Below are 26,578 nucleotides of genomic sequence, written 5' to 3' on the forward strand. Positions count from 1 at the left end.
GACTCTTGCATAAGGTAGAAGATAATAATAAAGGATAGGCCCTTCGCAGAGGGAAGGAGAGGTTGCCATGCGCTTTTATGGTTGGATATATAAAATCTCAATGTGAAAGAACGTCACTTTATATTGCCCCTTGTGATATGAACCTTTATTATGCAGTCCGTCGCTTTTATTACTTCCACATCACAAGATCGTATAAAGCTTATTTCTCCCACACCAATCAATCATACATATTTAGAGCAATTTTTATTGCCTTGCACCGACGACAACTTACTTGAAGGATCTTACTCAATCCATAGGTAGATATGGTGGACTCTCATGGCAAAACTGGTTTAAGGGTATTTGGAAGCACAAGTAGTATTTCTACTTGGTGCTGAGAATTTGGCTAGCATGAGGGGGAAGGCAAGCTCAACAAGTTAGAGGATTCATGACAACATACTTTATCTCAGATATAAGAAAGACATGACTCATTACGTTGTCTTCCTTGTCCAACATCAACTCTTTAGCATGTCATATTTTAATGAGTGCTCCCAATCATAAAAGATGTCAATGATAATATATCTATATGTGAAACCTCTCTTTCCTTATTACTTCCTATTAATTGCAACAATGACCAAAGCTATGTCTGCCAACTCCCAAAAACTTTTAATCATCATACTCTTTCTATGTGAAGTCATTACTCTCAATAAGATCAATATGAACTTTTTGTTTCTTTTTATTCTTTTTTCTCTTTTCTTTTATTCACCCAAGATCATGGCAAAATAATCAAGCCCTTGACTCAACACTAATCTTTATTATATATAGCTCACGGACTCGATTACATAGAGAGATCATAAAGCAAAACTCAAAACAAGATCATGCCATAAACTTTATTCTACTAGATCAAGATACTACTAATAGGATTGAACTAAGAAAAACGGTAAAGATAAGAGTTGTGATTGTGATACGATACCGGGGCACCTCCCCCAAGCTTGGCAGTTGCCAAGGGGAGTGCCCATACCCATGTGATCATGTCTCCTTCTTGGTTGTTGGTGTAATATTCTTGGCGATTATTCCTCTCAGGATACGGTTCTCCTCCTCGAGCTTATTGACTTGCTGCTTGAGGTCCATTATTTCCTTACGAAGCTTTCCTGTGACAGCTAAAGCTCCTTGCACCCAAGGGTGTTGCATAGCTGCGGGAGAACAAGTGACACTCCTCTTCATATTTTCATAAGTAAGAAATCTAACATTAGAAGGGATAACCGAGTTTGGAATAGCTGAGCTCTGTAGTTCCCCCATCGTGAACCCAGCTCGGAGGCGAGAGGTGACTTCTTGATCCTCCATAGCATCTACTCTCATCAAGTCAGCCTCCATCTCCTCCTCCGTTGCTGGCCCGAAGTGGTTAGCATCGCTGTTTGCCCTTGGTTCCGGTGCCGGATTAGATACCCGGCTCTCCCCGATTGACTCTTGAGAAGACATCTTGCTCTAATCTGCAACAACAACAGCTCGAAAACAAAAACAGAGGAAATTTGCGTGATACGGGAGTCAAAACCCCTGGGAGTTTATATAATGAATTTTTATCGACCAAAATACGTAATGTGCAAGAAAACGGAGTCCAGAAAGCACTCGAGGTGCTCACGAGGTAGGGGGCGCGCCCACCACCCTCGTGGGGCCCCCGTGTCCTTCCCGGACTGCTACTTATTTTTTCTATTTTTCTAAATATTCTAAAACGGAGAAATATTGCCTTAAAAATTGTTTTGGAGTCGGTTTACTTACCGTATCACATACCTATTCCTTTTCGGAGTCTGAAACGTTCCGGAAAGTGTCCCTTATGTATTCCTCCGGGGTTACGGTTTCAATAATGTTGGTTTCAACATTTATGGGATTATCTGAGATATAATGTTTGATTCTTTGACCATTTACCACCTTCGGATTTGTGCCCTCGAAGTTGTTGATTTTTATGGCACCGGAATGATAGACCTCTTCGATAACATAGGGGCCTTCCCATTTAGAGAGAAGTTTTCCTGCAAAAAATCTTAAACGAGAGTTGTATAGCAATACATAATCACCTACATTAAACTCACGCTTTTGTATTCTTTTGTCATGCCATCTTTTAATTCTTTAAACAACTTGGCATTTTCATAAGCTTGGGTTCTCCATTCATCAAGTGAGCTAATATCAAATAACCTCTTTTCACCGGCAAGTTTGAAATCATAGTTAAGCTCTTTAATAGCCCAGTATGCCTTATGTTCTAGTTCGAGAGGTAAGTGACATGCTTTTCCATAGACCATTTTATACGGAGACATACCCATAGGATTTTTGTATGCAGTTCTATAAGCCCATAATGCATCATCAAGTTTCCTAGACCAATTCTTTCTAGACCTATTAACAGTCTTTTGCAAAATTAATTTGAGCTCTCTATTGCTCAACTCTACTTGACCTCTAGACCGAGGGTGATAAGGAGATGCAATTCTATGATTAACATCATATTTAGCAAGCATTTTACGGAAAGCACCATGAATAAAGTATGAACCACCATCAGTCATTGAATATCTAGGGACTCCAAACCTCGGGAAAATAACTTCTTTAATCATTTTAATAGAAGTGTTATGATCAGCACTACTAGTTGGAATAGCTTCTACCCACTTAGTAACGTAATCAACAACAACTAGAATATGTGTGTATCCATTAGAGGCAGGAAAAGGTCCCATATAATCAAAGCCCCAAACATCAAACGGTTCAATAACAAGAGAATAATTCATAGGCATTTCTTGACATCTACTAATATTACCAATTCTTTGACATTCATCACAAGACAAGACAAACTTACATGCATCCTTGAAGAGAGTAGGCCAATAAAAACCAGATTGCAATACCTTATGTGCAGTTCTATCTCCAGCGTGGTGTCCTCCATAAGACTCGGAATGACACTTGCGTAGGATCTATTCCTGTTCATGCTCAGGTACACAATGTCTAATAACACCATCTACTCCTTCCTTATAAAGATGTGGGTCATCCCAAAAGTAATGTCTTAAATCATAGAAAAACTTTTTCTTTTGCTGGTATGTGAAGCTAGGTGGTATAAATTTAGCAACAATATAATTAGCATAATCAGCATACTATGGAGTACTTCGAGAATTACTTATAACATTTAATTGTTCATCAGGAAAGTTATCATTAATAGGTAGTGGGTCATCAAGAATATTTTCTAACCTAGACAGGTTGTCTGCAACGGGGTTCTCAGCTCCCTTTCTATCAACAATATGCAAATCAAATTCTTGTAGCAAGAGAACCCATCTAATAAGTCTAGGTTTAGCATCTTTCTTTTCCATAAGATATTTAATAGCAGCATTTTCAGTTTGAATAGTTACTTTAGAATCAACAATATAAGATCTGAACTTATCATAAGCAAATACAACTGCTAAAAGCTCTTTTTCAGTAGTAGCATAATTTCTTTGAGCATTGTCTAGAGTCTTACTAGCATAATGAATAACATTTAATTTCTTATCAACTCTTTTCCCTAGAACAACACCTACAGCATAATCACTAGCATCACACATAATTTCAAAGGGTAAATTCCAATCAGGTGGCTGAACAACAGGTGCAGAGACTAATGCTTTCTTAAGTATTTCAAATGCTTCTACACAATCATCATCAAAGACAAATGGTATATCTTTTTGCAATAAATTAGTCAGAGGCCGAGAAATTTTTGAGAAGTCCTTAATGAACCTCCTATAAAATCCAGCGTGACCAAGGAAACTTCTTATACCTTGGATGTCCTTGGGACATGGCATCTTTTCAATAGCATCAACCTTGGCTTTATCAACTTCAATACCTCTTTCAGAAACTTTGTGCCCCAAGACAATACCTTCATTAACCATAAAGTGGCACTTTTCCCAATTCAAGACAAGATTAGTTTCTTCACATCTCTACAAAACTCGATCAAGATTGCTCAAGCAATCATCAAAAGAGGAACCATAGATGGAAAAGTCGTCCATGAAAACCTCACAATTTTTTTTCACAAAAGTCAGAGAATATAGCCATCATGCATCTTTGAAAGGTAGCAGGTGCATTACATAAACGAAAAGGCATACGTCTATAAGCAAAAGTACCAAAAGGGCATGTAAAAGTAGTCTTTGATTGATCTCTAGCCGACACAGGTATTGAGAGAAACTAGAATAACCATCTAGAAAGCAATAGTGTGTATGTTTGCATAATCTTTCTAGCATTTGATCAATAAAAGGTAAGGGGTAATGATCTTTCTTATTAGCTTTATTTAATTTGCGGAAATCAATTACCATCCTATAACCTGTGATAATTCTTTGTGGAATCAATTCATCTTTATCATTAGGAACAACAGTAATACCTCCCTTCTTAGGGACACAATGGACAGGACTTACCCACTCACTATCAGCAACGGGATAGATTATACCTGCCTTCAGAAGCTTTAGTGTTTCTTTTCTTACCACTTCTTTCATTTTAGGATTCAGACGTCGTTGAGGATCACGAACTGGTTTGGCATCTGCTTCCAAATTTATTTTATGTTGACATAGAGTGGGACTAATGCCCTTAAGATCATCAAGAGTATATCCAATAGCAGCACGGTGCTTCTTCAGAGTTTTCAATAATCTTTCTTCTTCATGCTCTGAAAGGTTAGCACTAATAATAACAGGATATATCTTCTTTTCATCAAGATAAGCATATTCAAGATTATCAGGCAAAGGTTTAAGCTCAAACACGGGATCACCCTTAGGTGGAGGGGGATCTCCTAAAATTTCAACAGGCAAGTTTGTTGGGTTTCGTAGTAATTTCAAAAAATTTCCTACGCACACGCAAGATCATGTGATGCATAGCAACGAGAGGGGAGAGTGTTGTCTACGTACCCAACGCAGACCAACTGCGGAAGCGCTGACACAACGTAGAGGAAGTAGTCGTACGTCTTCATGATCCAACCGATCAAGCACCGAAACTACGGCACCTCCGAGTTCGAGCACACGTTCAGCTCGATGACGATCCCTGGACTCCGATCCAGCAAAGTGTCGGGGAAGAGTTCCGTCAGCACGATGGCGTGGTGACGATCTTGATGCACTACAGCAGCAGGGCTTCGCCTAAACTCCGCTATAGTATTATCGAGGACTATGGTGGCAGGGGGCACCACACACGGCTAAGGAATAGATCACGTGGATCAACTTGTGTGTTCTAGGGTGCCTCTACCTCAGTATATAAAGGACCAAAGTGGGGGAAGGCTGGCCGGCCACAAGGGGTGCGCCAGGAGAGTCCTACTCCCTCTGGGAGTAGGATCCCCCCCTCAATCCTAGTTGGAATAGGATTCGCGGAGGGGGAAAAGAGAGAGAGGGGGCCGGCCACCTCTCCTAGTCCTAATAGGACTAGGGGAAGGGGGAGGCGTGCAGCCCATGTAGGGCTGCCTCTTCTCTTTTCCACTAAGGCCCATCATGGCCCATTTAGCTCCCGGGAGGTTCCGGTAACCTTCCCGGTACTCCGGTAAAATCCCGATTTCACCCGGAACACTTCCGATATCCAAACATAGGCTTCCAATATATCAATCTTTACGTCTCGACCATTTCGAGACTCCTCGTCATGTCCGTGATCACATCCGGGACTCCGAACAACCTTTGGTACATCAAAATGCATAAACTCATAATATAACTGTCATCGTAACCTTAAGCGTGCGGACCCTACGGGTTCGAGAACAATGTAGACATGACCGAGACATGTCTCCGGTCAATAACCAATAGCGGGACCTGGATGCCCATATTGGCTCCTACATATTCTACGAAGATCTTTATCGGTCAGACCGCATAACAACATACGTTGTTCCCTTTGTCATCGGTATGTTACTTGCCCGAGATTCGATCGTCGGTATCCAATACCTAGTTCAATCTCGTTACCGGCAAGTCTCTTTACTCGTTCCGTAATACATCATCTCGCAACTAACTCATTAGTTGCAATGCTTGCAAGGCTTATGTGATGTGCATTACCGAGAGGGCCCAGAGATACCTCTCCGACAATCGGAGTGACAAATCCTAATCTTGAAATACGCCAACCCAACATCTACCTTTGGAGACACCTGTAATGCTCCTTTATAATCACCCAGTTACGTTTTGACGTTTGGTAGCACCCAAAGTGTTCCTCTGGTAAACGGGAGTTGCATAATCTCATAGTTACAGGAACATGTATAAGTCATGAAGAAAGCAATAGCAACACACTAAACGATCGGGTGCTAAGCTAATGGAATGGGTCATGTCAATCAGATCATTCAACTAATGATGTGACCTCGTTAATCAAATAACAACTCATTGTTCATGGTTAGGAAACATAACCATCTTTGATTAACGAGCTAGTTAAGTAGAGGCATACTAGTGACACTTTGTTTGTCTATGTATTCACACATGTATTATGTTTCCGGTTAATACAATTCTAGCATGAATAATAAACATTTATCATGATTATAAGGAAATAAATAATAACTTTATTATTGCCTCTAGGGCATATTTCCTTCAGTCTCCCACTTGCACTAGAGTCAATAATCTAGATTACATCGTAATGATTCTAACACCCATGGAGCCTTGGTGCTGATCATGTTTTGCTCGCGGAAGAGGCTTAGTCAATGGGTCTGCAACATTCAGATCCGTGTGTATCTTGCAAATCTCTATGTCTCCCACCTGGACTAGATCCCGGATGGAATTGAAGCGTTTCTTGATGTGTTTGGTCCTCTTGTGAAATCTGGATTCCTTTGCCAAGGCAATTGCACCAGTATTGTCACAAAAGATTTTCATTAGACCCGATGCACTAGGTATGACACCTAGATCGGATATGAACTCCTTCATCCAGACTCCTTCGTTTGCTGCTTCCGAAGCAGCTATGTACTCCGCTTCACATGTAGATCCCGCTACGACGCTTTGTTTAGAACTGCACCAACTGACAGCTCCACAGGTTTAATGTAAACACGTATCCGGTTTGCGATTTAGAATCGTCCAGATCAGTGTCAAAGCTTGCATCAACGTAACCTTTTACGACGAGCTCTTTGTCACCTCCATATACGAGAAGCATATCCTTAGTCCTTTTCAGGTATTTCAGGATGTTCTTGACCGCTGTCCAGTGATCCACTCCTGGATTACTTTGGTACCTCCCTGCTAGACTTATAGCAAGGCACACATCAGGTCTGGTACACAGCATTGCATACACGATAGATCCTATTGCTGATGCATAGGGAACATCTTTCATATTCTCTCTATCTTCTACAGTGGTCGGGCATTGAGTCTTACTCAATTTCACACCTTGTAACACAGACAAGAATCCTTTCTTTGCTTGATCCATTTTGAACTTCTTCAAAATTTTGTCAAGGTATGTTGTTTGTGAAAGTCCAATTAAGCGTCTTGATCTATCTCTATAGATCTTAATGCCTAATATGTAAGCAGCTTCACCGAGGTCTTTCATTGAAAAACTCTTATTCAAGTATCCTTTTATGCTATCCAAAAATTCTATATCATTTCCAATCAAGAATATGTCATCCACATATAATATCAGAAATGCTATAGAGCTCCCACTCACTTTCTTGTAAATACAGGCTTCTCCAAAAGTCTGTATAAAACCAAATGCTTTGATCACACTATCAAAACGTTTATTCCAACTCCGAGAGGCTTGCACCAGTCCATAAATGGATCGCTGGAGCTTGCACACTTTGTTAGCTCCCTTTGGATCGACAAAACCTTCTGGTTGCATCATATACAACTCTTCTTCCAGAAATCCATTCAGAAATGCAGTTTTGACATCCATCTGCCAAATTTCATAATCAAAAAATGCGGCAATTGCTAACATGATTCGGACAGACTTAAGCATCGCTACGGGTGAGAAGGTATCATCGTAGTCAATCCCTTGAACTTGCCGAAAACCTTTTGCGACAAGTCGAGCTTTGTAGACAGTAATATTACCGTCAGTGTCAGTCTTCTTCTTGAAGATCCATTTATTCTCAATTGCTTGCCGATCATCGGGCAAGTCAACCAAAGTCCACACTTTGTTCTCATACATGGATCCCATCTCAGATTTCATGGCTTCAAGCCACTTTGTGGAATCTGGGCTCACCATCGCTTCTTCATAGTTCGTAGGTTCATCATGATCTAATAACATGACTTCCAGAACAGGATTAACTCCCAATTGAATCAAGTGATTATTATACCCAGACATTTTGAGTATATGCTCACTGACAGAACTGTTCTCCTCCATCTTGTAGCTATAGAACTTATTGGAGACTTCATATCTCTCAATCCGGGCATTTGCTTGAAATATTAAATTCAACTCCTAAAACATCTCATATGCTCCATGACGTTCAAAACGTCGTTGAAGTCCCGATAGTAAGCCGTAAAGCATGGCACACTGAACTATCGAGTAGTCATCAGCTTTGCTCTGCCAGACGTTCATAACATCCGGCGTTGCTCCTACAGCAGGCCTGGCACCCAGCGGTGCTTCCAGGACGTAATTCTTCTGTGCAGCAATGAGGATAATCCTCAAGTTACGGACCCAGTCCGTGTAATTGGTACCATCATCTTTCAACTTTGCTTTCTCAAGGAACACATTAAAATTCAACGGAACAACAGCACGAGCCATCTATCTACAATCAAACATAAACAAGCAAGATACTAATCAAGTACTAAGTTTCATGATAAATTTAAGTTCAGTTTAATCAAGTTAATTAAAGAACTCCCACTTAGATAGACATCCCTCTAATCCTCTAAGTGATTACGTGATCCAAATCAACTAAACCATAACCGATCATCACATGAGATGGAGTAGTTTTAAATGGTGAACATCGTTATGTTGATCATATCTACTATATGATTCACGCTCGACCTTTCGGTCTCCATGTTCCGAGGCCATATCTGTATATGCTTGGCTCGTCAAGTATAACCTGAGTATTCCGCATGTGCAACTGTTTTGCACCCGTTGTATTTGAACGTAGAACCTATCACACCCGATCATCACGTGGTGTCTCAGCACGAAGAACTTTCGCAATGGTGCATACTCAGGGAGAACACTTCTTGATAATTTAGTGAGAGATCATCTTATAATGCTACCATCAATCAAAGCAAGATAAGATGCATAAAAGGATAAACATCACATGCAATCAATATAAGTGATATGATACGGCCATCATCATCTTGTGCTTGTGATCTCCATCTCTGAAGCACCGTCGTGACCACCATCGTCACCGGCGTGACACCTTGATCTCCATCGTAGCATCGTTGTTTCCTCGCCAAGCTTATGCTTCCACGACTATCACTACCGCTTAGTAATAAAGTAAAGCATTACATCGCGATTTCATTGCATACAATAAAGCGACAACCATAAGGCTCCTGCCAGTTGCCGATAACTCGGTTACAAAACATGATCATCTCATACAATAAAATTCAGCATCATGTCTTGACCATATCACATCACAACATGCCCTGCAAAAACAAGTTAGACATCCTCTACTTTGTTGTTGCAAGTTTTACGTGGCTGCTACGGGCTTAAGCAAGAACCAATCTCACCTACGCATCAAAACCACAACGATAGTTTGTCAAATAGACTCCGTTTTAACCTTCGCAAGGACCGGGCATAGCCATACTCGGTTCAACTAAAGTTGGAGAGACAGTCGCCCGCAAGCCACCTATGTGCAAAGCACGTCGGGGGAACCGGTCTCGCGTAAGCGTACGCGTAAGGTTGGTCCGGGTTGTCTCGTCCAACAATGCCGCTGAACCAAAGTATGACATGCTGGTAGGCAGTATGACTTATATCGCCCACAACTCACTTGTGTTCTACCCGTGCATATAACATCAACATAAATAACCTAGGCTCGGATGCCACTGTTGGGTTTCGTAGTAATTTCAAAAAATTTCCTACGCACACGCAAGATCATGTGATGCATAGCAACGAGAGGGGAGAGTGTTGTCTACTACCCAACGCAGACCGACTGCGGAAGCGCTAACACAACATAGAGGAAGTAGTCGTACGTCTTCACGATCCAACCGATCAAGCACCGAAACTACGGCACCTCCGAGTTCGAGCACACGTTCAGCTTGATGACGATCCCCGGACTCCGATCCAGCAAAGTGTCGGGGAAGAGTTCCGTCAGCACGACGGCATGGTGACGATCTTGATGCACTACAGCAGCAGGGCTTCGCCTAAACTCCGCTACAGTATTATCGAGGACTATGGTGGCCGGGGGCACCGCACACGGCTAAGGAATAGATCACGTGGATCAACTTGTGTGTTCTAGGGTGCCTCTACCTAAGTATGTAAAGGACCAAAGGGGGGGAAGGCTGGCCGGCCACAAGGGGTGCGCCAGGAGAGTCCTACTCCCTCTGGGAGTAGGATTCCCCCCCCCCCAATCCTAGTTGGAATAGGATTCATGGAGGGGGAAAAGAGAGAGAGGGGGCCGACCACCTCTCCTAGTCCTAATAGGACTAGGGGAAGGGGGAGGCGTGCAGCCCATGTAGGGCTGCCTCTTATCTTTTCCACTAAGGCCCATCATGGCCCATTTAGCTCCCGGGAGGTTCCGGTAACCTTCCCAGTACTCCGGTAAAATCCCGATTTCACCCGGAACACTTTCGATATCCAAACATAGGCTTCCAATATATCAATCTTTACGTCTCGACCATTTCAAGACTCCTCGTCATGTCCGTGATCACATCCGGGACTCCGAACAACCTTCGGTACATCAAAATGCATAAACTCATAATATATCTGTCATTGTAACCTTAAGCGTGCGGACCCTACGGGTTCGAGAATAATGTAGACATGACCGAGACATGTCTCCGGTTAATAACCAATAGCGGGACCTGGATGCCCATATTGGCTCCTACATATTCTACAAAGATCTTTATCGGTCAGACCGCATAACAACATACGTTGTTCCCTTTGCCATCGGTATGTTACTTGCCCGAGATTCGATCGTCGGTATCCAATACCTAGTTCAATCTCGTTACCGGCAAGTCTCTTTACTCGTTCCGTAATACATCATCTCGCAACTAACTCATTAGTTGCAATGCTTGCAAGGCTTATGTGATGTGCATTATCGAGAGGGCCCAGAGATACCTCTCCGACAATCGGAGTGACAAATCCTAATCTCGAAATACACCAACCCAACATCTACCTTTGGAGACACCTGTAATGCTCCTTTATAATCACCCAGTTACGTTGTGACGTTTGGTAGCACCCAAAGTGTTCCTCCGATAAACGGGAGTTGCATAATCTCATAGTTACAGGAACATGTATAAGTCATGAAGAAAGCAATAGCAACACACTAAACGATCGGGTGCTAAGCTAATGGAATGGGTCATGTCAATCAGATCATTCAACTAATGATGTGACCTCGTTAATCAAATAACAACTCATTGTTCATGGTTAGGAAACATAACCATCTTTGATTAACGAGCTAGTCAAGTAGAGGCATACTAGTGACACTTTGTTTGTCTATGTATTCACACATGTATTATGTTTCCGGTTAATACAATTCTAGCATGAATAATAAACATTTATCATGATTATAAGGAAATAAATAATAACTTTATTATTGCCTCTAGGGCATATTTCCTTCAAAGTCGTGATGCAGAATAGGTTCCTGTTTAAAGAATACTTCATCTATTTCCCTTCATTCATTCATGAACATATCATTTTCATGGTCTAGCAAATAATGTTCCAAAGGATCACTAGGAGGTACGACAATAGAAGCAAGACCAATAATTTCATCCTTACTAGCTAATTCTTCCTCACGATTTTGTTTACTAAATTTAGAGAAATTAAACTCATGAACCATATCATCCAAACCAACAGTAACAATATTCTTAGTGCAGTCTATGGTAGCATTGACAGTGTTTAAGAAAGGTCTACCAAATATAATTGGACAAAAGCTATCTTGCGGAGAAGTAAGAACAAGAAAATCAGCAGGATATTTAGTTTTCCCACACAAGACTTCAACATCTCTAACAATTCCAATTGGTGCAATAGTATCTCTATTAGGAAGTTTAATAGTGACATCAATATCTTCTAACTCAACAGGTGCAATTTCATTCTTAATTTCTTCGTATAAAGTATGAGGTATAACACTAGCACTAGAACCCATATCACATAAGCCATGATAACAATGATCTCCTATTTTAATAGAAATAACAGGCACGCCTACCACAGGTCTATGTTTACCTTTATCACAAGGTTTAGCAATTCTAGCAGTTTCACCTTCGAACTGAATAACATGCCCATCAATATTATCAGACAAGAGATCTTTAACAATAGAAATATTAGGTTCTACTTTAACTTGCTCAGGGGGTGTATAAGTTCTAATATTGCTTTTACGAACAACAGTTGAAGCTTTAGCATGATCCTTTATTCTAACAGGGAAAGGTGGTTTCTCAATGTAAGAAGTAGGAACAATAGGATCATTATAAGTGACAGTCTTTTCTTCAACTTTAATAGGTGCAACTACTTTTACTTCTATGGGAGGATGATATTTAAACCACTTCTCCTTATGGAGATCAACATAAGTAGCAAAAGATTCACAGAAAGAAGCTACTATCTCAGAGTCAAGTCCATATTTAGTGCTAAACTTCCGGAAAATATCAGTATCCATAAAAGATTTAACACAATCAAACTTAGGTGTCATACCTGACTCCTTACCTTCGTCGAGGTCCCAATCTTCAGAGATGTGTTTAATTCTATCCAATAAATTCCATCTGAATTTAATAGTCTTCATCATAAAAGAGCCAGCACAAGAAGTATCGAGCATGGTGCGATTGATTTCAGAAAGTCGAGCATAAAAACTTTGCATAATTATTTCTCTTGAGAGCTCATGATTGGGGCATGAATATAACACTGATTTAAGCCTCCCCCAAGCTTGAGCGATGCTTTCTCCTTCGCGAGGCCAGAAATTATATATATAATTGCGATCACGATGAACAAGATGCATAGGGTAATACTTTTGATGAAATTCCAGCTTCAATCTTTTATAGTCCCGTGATCTCATATCATCACATAGCCTATACCATATCAATGCGTCTCCCTTCAAAGATAAAGGGAAGACCTTCTTCTTAGCAACATCATCGGGTATACCTGCAAGCTTAAATAATCCACAAACTTCATCTACATATATTAAGTGTTCATCATGATGCTTTGTTCCATCTCCTGTAAAAGGGTTATCTAGCAGTTTTTCTATCATACCCGAAGGATACTCATAAGGAATTTCATTTTCAATAGGTTCAGTAGGTTGAGGAGCAACTCTTTGCTCTACTGGACGGGGTGAACATACCCCGAACAAGCCCCTCAGAGAATTACTTTCCATAGTAACAAGTGACAGTAAATTACAGCACACTATATAAATTTTTCCTTACCAAATTCCACCTACCAAAGGCGCTACACTCACCGGCAACGGCGCCAGAAAAGAGTCTTGATGACCCACAAGTATAGGGGATCTATCGTAGTCCTTTCGATAAGTAAGAGTGTCGAACCCAATGAGGAGCAGAAGGAAATGATAAGCGATTTTCAGCAAGGTATTCTCTGCAAGTACTGAAATAAGTAGTAACAGATAGTTTTGTGATAATATAGGTTGTAACGAGCAACAAGTAACAAAAGTAAATAAAGTGCAGAAAGGTGGCCCAATCCTTTTGTAGCAAAGGACAAGCCGGAACAAACTCTTATAATAGGAAAAGCGCTCCCGAGGACACATGGGAATATCATCAAGCTAGTTTTCATCACGTTCATATGATTCACGTTCGATACTTTGATAATTTGATATGTGGGTGGACCGGTGCTTGGGTGTTGTTCTTACTTGAACAAGCATCCCACTTATGATTAACCTCTATTGCAAGCATCCGCAACTACAACAAAAGTATTAAGGTAAACCTAACCATAGCATGAAACATATGGATCCAAATCAGCCCCTTACGAAGCAACGCATAAACTAGGGTTTAAGCTTCTGTCACTCTAGCAACCCATCATCTACTTATTACTAAAGGAAATATGCCCTAGAGGCAATAATAAAGTTATTATTTATTTCCTTATAATCATGATAAATGTTTATTGTTCATGCTAGAATTGTATTAACCGGAAACATAATACATGAGCCTTGCAAGCATTACAACTAATGAGTTAGTTGCGAGATGATGTATTACGGAACGAGTAAAGAGACTTGCCGGTAACGAGATTGAACTAGGTATTGGATACCGATGATCGAATCTCGGGCAAGTAACATACCGATGACAAAGGGAACAACGTATGTTGTTATGCGGTCTGACCGATAAAGATCTTCGTAGAATATGTAGGAGCCAATATGGGCATCCAGGTCCCGCTATTGGTTATTGACCGGAGACATGTCTCGGTCATGTCTACATTGTTCTCGAACCCGTAGGGTCCGCATGCTTAAGGTTACGATGACAGTTATATTATGAGTTTATGCATTTTGATGTACCGAAGGTTGTTCGGAGTCCCGGATGTGATCACGGACATGACGAGGAGTCTCGAAATGGTCGAGACGTAAAGATTGATATATTGGAAGCCTGTGTTTGGATATCGCAAGTGTTCCGGGTGAAATCGGAATTTTACCAGAGTACCGGGAAGGTTACCGGAACCCCCCAGGAGCTAAATGGGCCATGATGGGCCTTAGTGGAAAAGAGAAGAGGCAGCCCTACATGGGCTGCACGCCTCCCCCTTTCCCTAGTCCTATTAGGACTAGGAGAGGTGGCCGGCCCCCTCTCTCTCTTTTCCCCCTCCGCGAATCCTATTCCAACTAGGATTGGGGGGGGGGATCCTACTCCCAGAGGGAGTAGGACTCTCCTGGCGCACCCCTTGTGGCCGGCCAGCCTTCCCCCCCTTTGGTCCCTTATATACTGAGGTAGAGGCACCGTAGAACACACAAGTTGATCCACATGATCTATTCCTTAGCCGTGTGCGGTGCCCCCTGCCACCATAGTCCTCGATAATACTGTAGCGGAGTTTAGGCGAAGCCCTGCTGCTGTAGTGCATCAAGATGGTCACCACGCCGTCGTGCTGACGGAACTCTTCCCCGACACTTTGCTGGATCGGAGTCCGGGGATCGTCATCGAGCTGAACGTGTGCTTGAACTCGGAGGTGCCGTAGTTTCGGTGCTTGATCGGTTGGATCGTGAAGACGTACGACTACTTCCTCTACGTTGTGTCAGCGCTTCCGCAGTCGGTCTGCGTTGGGTACGTAGACAACACTCTCCCCTCTCGTTGCTATGCATCACATGATCTTGCGTGTGCGTAGGAATTTTTTTGAAATTACTATGAAACCCAACAGTGGCATCCGAACCTAGGTTATTTATGTTGATGCTATATGCACGAGTAGAACACAAGTTAGTTGTGGGCGATATAAGTCATACTGCCTACCAGCATGTCATACTTTGGTTCGGCGGCATTGTTGGACGAGACGACCCGGACCAACCTTACGCGTACGCTTACGCGAGACCGGTTCCCCCGACGTGCTTTGCACATAGGTGGCTTGCGGGCGACTGTGTGTCCAACTTTAGTTGAACCAAGTATGGCTACACCCGGTCCTTGCGAAGGTTAAAACAGAGTCTATTTGACAAACTATCATTGTGGTTTTGATGCGTAGGTGAGATTGGTTCTTGCTTAAGCCCGTAGCAGCCACGTAAAACTTGCAACAACAAAGTAGAGGACGTCTAACTTGTTTTTGCAGGGCATGTTGTGATGTGATATGGTCAAGACATGATGCTGAATTTTATTGTATGAGATGATCATGTTTTGTAACCGAGTTATCGGCAACCAGCAGGAGCCTTATGGTTGTCGCTTTATTGTATGCAATGAAATCGCGATGTAATGCTTTACTTTATTACTAAGCGGTAGTGATAGTCGTGGAAGCATAAGCTTGGCGAGACGACAACGATGCTACGATGGAGATCAAGGTGTCACGCCGGTGATGATGGTGGTCACGACGGTGCTTCGGAGATTGAGAGCACAAGCACAAGATGATGATGGCCATATCATATCACTTATATTGATTGCATGTGATGTTTATCCTTTTATGCATCTTATCTTGCTTTGATTGACGGTAGCATAATAAGACGATCTCTCACTAAATTATCAAGAAGTGTTCTCCCTGAGTATGCACCGTTGCGAAAGTTCTTCGTGCTGAGACACCACGTGATGATCGGGTGTGATATGTTCTACATTCAAATACAACGGGTGCAAAACAGTTGCACATGCGGAATACTCAGGTTATACTTGACGAGCCAAGCATATACAGATATGGCCTCGGAACACGGAGACCGAAAGGTCGAGCATGAATCATATAGTAGATATGATCAACATAACGATGTTCACCATTTAAAACTACTCCATCTCATGTGATGATCGGTTATTGTTTAGTTGATTTGGATCACGTAATCACTTAGAGGATTAGAGGGATGTCTATCTAAGTGGGAGTTCTTTAATTAACTTGATTAACTGAACTTAAATTTATCATGAAACTTAGTACCTGATTAGTATCTTGCTTGTTTATGTTTGATTGTAGATAGATGGCTCGTGCTGTTGTTCCATTGAATTTTAATGCGTTCCTTGAGAAAGCAAAGTTGAAAGATGATGGTAGCAATTACACGGACTGGGTCCGTAACTTGAGGATTATCCTCATTGCTGCACAGAAGAATTACGTCCTGGAAGCACCGCTGGGTGCCAGGCCTGCTGCAGGAGCAACGCCGGATGTTATGAACGTCTGGCAGAGCAAAGCTGATGACTACTCGATAGTTCAGTGTGCCATGCTTTACGGCTTAGAATCGGGACTTCAACGACGTTTTGAACGTCATGGAGCATATGAGATGTTTCAGGAGTTGAAGTTAATATTTCAAGCAAATGCCCGGATTGAGAGATATGAAGTCTCCAATAAGTTCTATAGCTGCAAGATGGAGGAGAACAGTTCTGTCAGTGAGCATATACTCAAAATGTCTGGGTATAATAATCACTTGATTCAATTGGGAGTTAATCTTCCAGATGATAGCGTCATTGACAGAATTCTTCAATCACTGCCACCAAGCTACAAGAGCTTCGTGATGAACTATAATATGCAAGGGATGAACAAGACTATTCCCGAGCTCTTCGCGATGCTGAAAGCTGCGGAGGTAGAAATCAAGAAGGAGCATCAAGTGTTGATGGTCAATAAGACCACTAGTTTCAAGAAAAAGGGCAAAGGGAAGAAGAAGGGGAACTTCAAAAAGAGCGGCAAGCAAGTTGCTACTCAAGAGAAGAAACCCAAACCTGGACCTAAGCCTGAAACTGAGTGCTTCTATTGCAAGCAGACTGGTCACTGGAAGCGGAACTGCCCCAAGTATTTGGCGGATAAGAAGGATGGCAAGGTGAACAAAGGTATATGTGATATACATGTTATTGATGTGTACCTTACTAATGCTCGCAGTAGCACCTGGGTATTTGATACTGGTTCTGTTGCTAATATTTGCAACTCGAAACAGGGACTACGGATCAAGCGAAGATTGGTTAAGGACGAGGTGACGATGCACGTGGGAAACAGTTCCAAAGTTGATGTGATCGCAGTCGGCACGCTACCTCTACATCTACCTTCGGGATTAGTATTAGAACTAAATAATTGTTATTTGGTGCCAGCGTTAAGCATGAACATTATATCTGGATCTTGTTTGATGCGAGACGGTTATTCATTTAAATCAGAGAATAATGGTTGGTCTATTTATATGAGTAATATCTTTTATGGTCATGCACCCTTGAAGAGTGGTCTATTCTTGTTGGATCTCGATAGTAGTAACACACATATTCATAATGTTGAAGCCAAAAGATGCAGAGTTGATAATGATAGTGCGACTTATTTGTGGCACTGCCGTTTAGGTCATATCGGTGTAAAGCGCATGAAGAAACTCCATTCTGATGGACTTTTGGAACCACTTGATTATGAATCACTTGGTACTTGCGAACCGTGCCTCATAGGCAAGATGACCAAAACGCCGTTCTCCGGTACTATGGAGAGAGCAACAGATTTGTTGGAAATCATACATACAGATGTATGTGGTCCGATATTGAGGCTCGTGGCGGATATCGTTATTTTCTCACCTTCACAGATGATTTAAGCAGATATGGGTATATCTTCTTAATGAAACATAAGTCTGAAACATTTGAAAAGTTCAAAGAAATTTAGAGTGAAGTTGAAAATCATCGTAACAAGAAAATAAAGTTTCTACGATCTGATCGTGGAGGAGAATATTTGAGTTACGAGTTTGGTGTACATTTGAAAAATTGTGGAATAGTTTCACAACTCACGCCACCCGGAACACCTCAGCGTAATGGTGTGTCCGAACGTCGTAATCATACTTTACTGGATATGGTGCGATCTATGATGTCTCTTACTGATTTACTGCTATCGTTTTGGGGATACGCTCTAGAGACGGCCGCATTCACGTTAAATAGGGCACCATCAAAATCCGTTGAGACGACGCCTTATGAACTGTGGTTTGGCAAGAAACCAAAGTTGTCGTTTCTAAAAGTTTGGGGTTGCGATGCTTATGTGAAAAAGCTTCAACCTGATAAGCTCGAACCCAAATCGGAGAAATGTGTCTTCATAGGATATCCAAAGGAAACTATTGGATACACCTTCTATCACATATCCGAAGGCAAGACTTTTGTTGCTAAATTCGGAAACTTTCTGGAGAAGGAGTTTCTCTCGAAAGAAGTGAGTGGGAGGAAAGTAGAACTTGATGAGGTAACTGTACCTACTCCCTTATTGGAAAGTAGTACATCACAGAAAACTGTTTCTGCGACACCTACACCAGTCAGTGAGGAAGCTAATGATGATGATCAAGAAACTTCAGAACAAGATACTACTGAACCTCATAGATCAACCAGAGTAAGATCCGCACCCGAGTGGTACGGTAATCCTGTTCTGGAAGTCATGTTATTAGATCATGATGAACCTACGAACTATGAAGAAGCGATGGTGAGCCCGGATTCCGCAAAGTGGCTTGAAGCCATGAAATCTGAGATGGGATCCATGTATGAGAACAAAGTGTAGACTTTGGTTGATTTGCCCGATGATCGGCAAGCAATTGAGAATAAATGGATCTTCAAGAAGAAGACTGACGCTGACGGTAATACTACTGTCTACAAAGCTCGACTTGTCGCAAAAGGTTTTCGGCAAGTTCAAGGGATTGACTACGATGAGACCTCACCCGTAGCGATGCTTAAGTCTGTCTGAATCATGTTAGCAATTGCCGCATTTTATGATTATGAAATTTGGCAGATGGATGTCAAAACTGCATTCCTGAATGGATTTCTGGAAGAAGAGTTGTATATGATGCAACCAGAAGGTTTTGTCGATCCAAAGGGAGCTAACAAAGTGTGCAAGCTCCAGCGATCCATTTATGGACTGGTGCAAGCCTCTCGGAGTTGGAATAAACGTTTTGATAGTGTGATCAAAGCATTTGGTTTTATACAGACTTTTGGAGAAGCATGTATTTACAAGAAAGTGAGTGGGAGCTCTATAGCATTTATGATATTATATGTGGATGACATATTCTTGATTGGAAATGATATAGAATTTCTGGATAGCATAAAAGGATACTTGAATAAGAGTTTTTCAATGAAAGACCTCGGTGAAGCTGCTTACATATTAGGCATTAAGATCTATAGAGATAGATCAAGACGCTTAATTGGACTTTCACAAACAACATACCTTGACAAAATTTTGAAGAAGTTCAAAATGGATCAAGCAAAGAAAGGATTCTTGCCTGTGTTACAAGGTGTGAAATTGAGTAAGACTCAATGCCCGACCACTGCAGAAGATAGAGAGAATATGAAAGATGTTCCCTATGCATCAGCAATAGGATCTATCGTGTATGCAATGCTGTGTACCAGACCTGATGTGTGCCTTGCTATAAGTCTAGCAGGGAGGTACCAAAGTAATCCAGGAGTGGATCACTGGACAACGGTCAAGAACATCCTGAAATACCTGAAGAGGACTAAGGATATGCTTCTCGTATATGGAGTTGACAAAGAGCTCGTCGTAAAAGGTTACGTTGATGCAAGCTTTGACACTGATCCGGACGATTCTAAATCGCAAACCGGATACGTGTTTACATTAAACGATGGAGCTGTCAGTTGGTGCAGTTCTAAACAAAGCGTCGTAGCGGGATCTACATGTGAAGCGGAGTACATAGCTGCTTAGGAAGCAGCAAATGAAGGAGTCTGGATGAAGGAGTTCATATCCGATCTAGGTGTCATACCTAGTGCATCGGGTCCAATGAAAATCTTTTGTGACAATACTGGTGCAATTGCCTTGGCAAAGGAATCCAGATTTCACAAGAGGACCAAACACATCAAGAGACGCTTCAATTCCATCCGGGATCTAGTCCAGGTGGGAGACATAGAGATTTGCAAGATACATACGGATCTGAATGTTGCAGACCCATTGACTAAGCCTCTTCCACGAGCAAAACATGATCAGCACCAAGGCTCCATGAGTGTTAGAATCATTACGGTGTAATCTAGATTATTGACTCTAGTGCAAGTTGGAGACTGAAGGAAATATGCCCTAGAGGCAATAATAAAGTTATTATTTATTTCCTTATAATCATGATAAATGTTTATTATTCATGCTAGAATTGTATTAACCGGAAACATAATACATGTGTGAATACATAGACAAACAAAGTGTCACTAGTATGCCTCTACTTGACTAGCTCGTTAATCAAAGATGGTTATGTTTCCTAACCATGAACAATGAGTTGTTATTTGATTAACGAGGTCACATCATTAGTTGAATGATCTGATTGACATGACCCATTCCATTAGCTTAGCACCCGATCGTTTAGTGTGTTGCTATTGCTTTCTTCATGACTTATACATGCTCGTGTAACTATGAGATTATGCAACTCCCGTTTACCGGAGGAACACTTTGGGTGCTACCAAACGTCACAACGTAACTGGGTGATTATAAAGGAGCATTACAGGTGTCTCCAAAGGTAGATGTTGGGTTGGCGTATTTCGAGATTAGGATTTGTCACTCCGATTGTCAGAGAGGTATCTCTGGGCCCTCTCGGTAATGCACATCACATAAGCCTTGCAAGCATTACAACTAATGAGTTAGTTGCGAGATGATGTATTACGGAACGAGTAAAGAGACTTGCCGGTAACGAGATTGAACTAGGTATTGGATACCGACGATCGAATCTCGGGCAAGTAACATACCGATGACAAAGGGAACAACGTATGTTGTTATGCGGTCTGACCGATAAAGATCTTCGTAGAATATGTAGGAGCCAATATGGGCATCCAGGTCCCTCTATTGGTTATTGACCGGAGACATGTCTAGGTCATGTCTACATTGTTCTCGAACCCGTAGGGTCCGCACGCTTAAGGTTACGATGATAGTTATATTATGAGTTTATGCATTTTTATGTACCGAAGGTTGTTCGGAGTCCCGGATGTGATCACAGACATGACGAGGAGTCTCGAAATGGTCGAGACGTAAAGATTGATATATTGGAAGCCTATGTTTGGATATTGGAAGTGTTCCGGGTGAAATCGGGATTTTACCGGAGTACCGGGAAGGTTACTGGAACCCCCCGGGAGCTAAATGGGCCATGATGGGTCGTAGTGGAAAACAGAAGAGGCAGCCCTACATGGGCTGCGCGCCTCCCCCTTCCCCTAGTCCTATTAGGACTAGGAGAGGTGGCCGGCCCCCTCTCTCTCTTTTCCCCCTCCGCGAATCCTATTCCAACTAGGATTGGGGGGGGGGGAATCCTACTCCGAGAGGGAGTAGGACTCTCCTGGCGCACCCCTTGTGGCCGTCCAGCCTTCCCCCCTTTGGTCCTTTATATACTGAGGTAGAGGCACCCTAGAACACACAAGTTGATCCACGTGATCTATTCCTTAGCCGTGTGCGGTGCCCCCTGCCACCATAGTCCTCGATAATACTGTAGCGGAGTTTAGGCGAAGCCCTGCTGCTGTAGTGCATCAAGATCGTCACCACGCCGTCGTGCTGACGGAACTCTTCCCTGACACTTTGCTGGATCGGAGTCCGGGGATCGTCATCGAGCTGAACGTGTGCTCGAACTCGGAGGTGCCGTAGTTTCGGTGCTTGATCAGTTGGATCGTGAAGACGTACGACTACTTCCTCTACGTTGTGTCAGCGCTTCCGCAGTCGGTCTGCGTTGGGTACGTAGACAACACTCTCCCCTCTCGTTGCTATGCATCACATGATCTTGCGTGTGCGTAGGAATTTTTTTGAAATTACTACGAAACCCAACAATTACTTCCCAATGCCTTCCTCTAGGACCAAATAATGGAGTCGACGTTCACATAACACCACTGGAGGCTAGACAACATACATCTTATCAAAATATCAAACGAATACCAAATTCACATGACTACTCATAGCAAGACTTCTCCCTTGTCCTCAGGAACGAACGTAATTACTCACAAAGCATATTCATGTTCATAATCAGAGGGGTAATAATATGCATATAGGATCTGAACATATGGTCTTCCACCAAGTAAACCAACTAGCATCAACTACATGGAGTAATCAACACTACTAGCAACTTACTAGCACCAATCCCGGACTTTGAGAAAAGAATTGGATACAAGAGATGAACTAGGGTTTGGAGATGAGATGGTGTTGGTGAAGATGTTGATGGAGATTGCCCTCTCCCGATGAGAGGAGCTTTGGTGATGACGATGGTGATGATTTCCCCCTCCCGGAGGGAAATATCCCCGGCAGAACAGCTCTGCCGGAGCTCTAGATTGGATCCGCCAAGGTTCCGCCTCGTGGCGGCGGAGTCTCGTCCCGAAAAGTTCCTCTCTATTTTTTTATCATCGAAAGACCTCATATAGGAGAAGATGGGCATCGGAGAGCCACCAGGGGGCCCACGAGGTAGGGGGGCGCGCCCTAGGGGGGGCGCTCCCCACTCTCGTGAGAAGGGTGTGGGCCCCCTGGCCTTCATCTTTGGCGTGGATTTTTCTTTATTTCTTTTAAGACGTTCCGTGGAGTTTCAGGACTTTTGGAGTTGCGCAGAATAGGTCTCTAATATTTGCTCCTTTTCCAGACCAGAATTCCAGCTGCCGGCATTCTCCCTCTTTATATAAACCTTGTAAAATAAGAGAGAATAGCCATACGTATTGTGACATAAAGTGAAATAATAGTCCATAATGCCATAAATATCGATATAAAAGCGTGATGCAAAATGGACGTATCAGCCACCCCAAACCCTAGAGAAGCGTCGAGGCCAGGCCACTAATATGATTCCTTATTGTGCTTAGCTAGCTGGTTCAACGTTTGCCACTAATATATCCATCTCTCATGTTTGAATAATAATTGCCATGTTGTAAATATTTGTAGAAACTATGGATCTGCACCCCTGAGACGAAGCACAAGAAGTGGTGTTGGGGGAGATAATCGCACATGGAAGTGATGTCCTCTTGTCGTTTCTCAACGACACATGCACCGATGGTCTGGAAAGACAGGATGAAAAAGCAGGCTACGACGATGATGATCAAACAATGGAGGATGAATGACACCGTGATGACGGCTCCGATGACCGAATGGGGGGGGGAAGGACACCGTGATGACGGCTCCGGTGACCGAATGGAGGGGGAAGGACATCGTGATGACGGCTTCGATGACCGAATGGAGTCCGGCCAGGTATATATATTAATTAATTAAGCATGCACTCACTATACCTAATTGATGCATTAATTGTTTTTGGTATGTACACATATTAACTCTCTTCTTTTTCTTCTTTTCTAGCCCTCCAGATCGAGCAACACTTCGATAACAAGACGAGGCCCGAAAAGAAAGTTGCGCTCGGATGAAAGGTACACGATCATCGAAATTGGTCGCGCTGGCCAACCGATTGAACCCCTCCAGACCAAGAAAAAATTTAATGCTCAGTGCGGGTTCTAGTTAGGGACATGATCCCGATCAGCATCGAGCAATGGTTGAAGCCTAAGGACAAAGAATCTCATGTGTCTTATGTCAGCGATAGGAAGAAAGCTAATCTTTGGACCATGCTGCAGGAAAATTTCACCTTCCCGCCAGAGGAGGATCCGGAGAATCCAGTTAAAAAGCCAATGATCAAGGCTTATGCTCTTAAGAAGATGGTTGAGCTATTCAGGAGGTGGAAGAACGAGCTGAAATCATCGTTTGTCGACCAAGACAAGACTCCAGAATTCATCGGCCGATTTGAGAAGATCAAAGATCAGTGGCCCGCATTTATCACCAAAAAGAAATCTGAGAGAGCAGCGAAGATGTCAGCGACAAACAAGAAAAATATTGCAAAGAAGAAGCATCACCGTCGCACGGGGTCAGGTGGCTACCTGAAAGCCCGGACGTTGTGGGACAAGGCTGAGAATGACCTCATTGCTAAAGAGATCGAACCAGAGACGCGACACTGGCCAGACCGTTGCAGGACTTGGTTCTTCGGGGTTGGGGGAAAATTGGACCCTGTAACAGGGAAGTGCGTTTGGACCAACGAGCAGCTGAACACACCCATCAAGAAGCTTCAGGGGTATATCGAAAAGGCGCAACAAGGTACGTTTGTTCCGGACAGAGAGAACGACGAGCTCACAGAGACCCTCGGGAATCCTAAGCACCCCGGACGGACACGAGGCACGCCAGGCTCCCTTTTGTGGAAGGCTGGATTTTCCGACGCAGGCGGTTACAAACGCCGGGAGAGGAAGAAGAAAAAGGAGTTGACCCAACTACAGGCGCTGCACGCAAGGGTACAAGCGCTAGAGGAACGAGACGAGGCTCGCAGCACGCGACCTCCCGAAGCTGCTACACCCGAAGCTATACCGCCATCTCAGCGGAGAAGCAGCATGGCTTCCACGGAGCTGCTTCAGGAGCCTGTCTTCATGGCTCCTGCTAGCTACCCCGTGGACTTAATCATGGAGTCTCACAATTGCCACCTTATGACGCACTGGATGAATATGAAAGTCAAGGTGGCTGTTGGCTCTGTTGCCCTGAACCTAGTGCAACTTTTAACTGCTAGCCGATTCCAAAAGGATATGCTAGGGTGATGGTAGACGAAATAATGGAGGGATTTGAGGAGCTCGAGCTTGACCACCCTACCGGTGAAGGGGAGACTTGGCTAGGTTCTGCTCTAAAGACTCCATGCCTATGGCGGAAGGAGCTCATCAACCTTCCGAACTGGACGCCTCCGCCTCCTCCTCCTCTGGCGAGTCAGGGCACTCCGCTTCCTCCACCGCCTCCTCCTCCGGCGAGTGATCAGGGCACTCTGCCTCCTTCTCCGGCGTGTAGTGGCACTCCGCCTCCTTCGCCTGCACCGGCGCGCCCGAGCAGCCACCAGCTGCCTCCTCCTTCTCTGGCGCATGGCGGCACTCCACCTCCTTCTCCGCCTGCACCGGCGCGCCCGAGCAGCCACCAGCCTCCTCCTTCTCCGCCTCGCCAGCAAGGGCGGAAGAGACCCGCCGCCACCCCGGCTGCTCCGGCGCGTCGTAGTCCTTCTCCTCCGCCTCGTAAGCAAGCACGAAAGAAGACAGTCGCATCCGCTCCGTCTGCTCTGGCGTCTAGCAGTACAGCCAGAGTAGGCAATACAGATTCGGTCCACCTCTCAAGCCTCTAGAGAAGTTACCATATGAGAGGACCGTGGAAGAAAATGCGAAGATCGTGGAAAAAGAAGTGAATGACTTCTTTGAAGGGGTGAAAGCAACGAGACATCCACCTCCGGAGGAGAAGGTAGACCGGGTGAAAGCAAAGCGCACACTCGATGCCCAGAGGAAACCACCAAAGTCTCCGCCGAAAACCAACTATGAGCGCATTACTACAAAGGTATATGTCGAAGCGGAGCGGTCGGGAAATACTATCAGTGATCGAAGGTTAGCAGAGCAACGAGTTGGGAAAAAATTGCCCAGCTCGGCGAACAAGCGGACCAATCGTGCCCCCGCTCAAGGTGTCTAGCGATATCGTCGCCAATGATCCGGGGATGGTGCCCGATTATAGCAATCTTGAAGATTACCTGCCCGACGATGTACATTATGATTTCTTGGAGGTGGAAGAACACCAATACCATTACGGGAAGCCTCTTGTCAAAGATGAAAAATCTCTAACAAGGATGATGCGAAGATTCCATGATTGGTACATGAAAACCTGCAGAGAGTCTGGGGGGACGAATACTTTGTATCTGAGAGTTAAAGAGGAGCACGACCTCATTGGAATTGATTTGTTGACTGTTCCATTTGAGGAGTTCTTCCAGTGGTTCAATCAAAAGGCCCTCGATAAATTAACGGTCACTTGCTACTGTCTGTAAGTACTACTTCTGTCATTAAGTCTCTGTATATAGCTCAGCTCTTTCATTGCATGTATATATGATTATCCTCCCTATATTGTGCAGATTGAAGATCGTCGAGTGCAGAAAAGCAGAAATGTATGATATTGGGTTCATTAACACAAATCTCATAGATAAATTTAAGGTTGAAAAGAACGCCGATGATGCTGAGGCCAGCTTGCTCAAATCATTGATAGTAAATCAAAACAAAGATAAAATACTCTTTCCTTATAACTTCGAGTGAGTGTTACTGTCTTGTGCATATTCGGTTTTTCT

This window comes from Triticum aestivum, chromosome 6A, assembly GCF_018294505.1.
Source record: "Triticum aestivum cultivar Chinese Spring chromosome 6A, IWGSC CS RefSeq v2.1, whole genome shotgun sequence".
Taxonomy (NCBI): domain Eukaryota; kingdom Viridiplantae; phylum Streptophyta; class Magnoliopsida; order Poales; family Poaceae; genus Triticum; species Triticum aestivum.